The sequence below is a fragment of the Triticum dicoccoides genome, chromosome 5B, assembly GCF_002162155.2.
Source record: "Triticum dicoccoides isolate Atlit2015 ecotype Zavitan chromosome 5B, WEW_v2.0, whole genome shotgun sequence".
Classification (NCBI taxonomy): domain Eukaryota; kingdom Viridiplantae; phylum Streptophyta; class Magnoliopsida; order Poales; family Poaceae; genus Triticum; species Triticum dicoccoides.
The window spans coordinates 282,088,407-282,089,577 of NC_041389.1; positions in this window are offsets into that span (position 1 = coordinate 282,088,407).

Genomic DNA, 1,171 nt, shown 5'->3' on the forward strand with positions numbered 1-1,171 from the left:
CAAAAAAAAAACGATTCACCCCCTGACTGCTGCGACCCACCAGCTACATCTTCGCACGCAAGGAAGTGCGTCCAGGCAAAAAAATGATTCGCCCCCCTAACTGCTGGGACCCACCAGCTACATCTTCGCACGCAAGGAAGTGCGTCCGGGCAAAAAAATGATTCGCCCCCCTGACTACTGGGACCCACCAGCTACATTTTCGCATGCAGGGAAGTGCCTGACAGTCGGGACCCACCTGGTCGAAGCGTATGTAGCATTGTCATTCTGGTCGCGAATGTGTACGTACATATATACTGGTCGATGTAGAGGCACGCACGTGTCGATGTAGAGGCGCGCACGTGTCGTAGTAGAGGCACGTACATGTCATAGTAGAGGCGCACACGTAGCATGTACACGTACGTACAACAGCCAGTGTACAAGAAAGAAAATACGGCCATGTATGTGTACATATGGGTGGGGTCTCGAACGCCTACTCGCGCATACGTACGGCCAGGGCTCGTGTACGTGGCTAGGTCGGAATGGAGAAACAGCGTCGTCATCGTGTTCATGGGGAGCCAATCGGCTGGGTCAGAACGGAATGCGTGGTCGTGTTCATCGGGAGGGCTTGGACGGAACACGCGATGGAAACGAGGCCTGGCGTACCGTAGAACGGAGGAAACGTCCTTGTGTTCGACCGGCCACGTTGAAATGGGGGTCCTGTTGATCGGGAGGGGTCTGGCATACCGCAAAACGGAGGAAACGAACCTCCTACGGTCGAAACGGGGGTCCCGTTGATCGGGAGGGGTGTGGCGTACTACAAAACGGACGAGGACCTCCTACGGTCGAAACAGGGGTCCTGTTGATCGGGAGGGGTGTGGCGTACCGCAAAACGGACGAAACGGACTTGTGTTGGAGTGCTACAGTCGAAACGGGGGTCCTGTTCATCAGGAGGGGTGTGGCGTACCGCAAAATGGGACTCCACGGGATACTGTTCATCTCCACCATCGACCTCCTCCATCCTCCACGGGCTACCGTCGACCTCCTCCAGCCTCCATGGGCTCATGTTCATCCAGCCTCTACCGCATGCTACTCCACCGGCTACTGTTCAACCACCCCTCCACGGGCACCCCTCCACCGTCTACTATTCATCCAGCCCTCCACACCACGGGGTCCTGTTCATCCAGAGGCAACG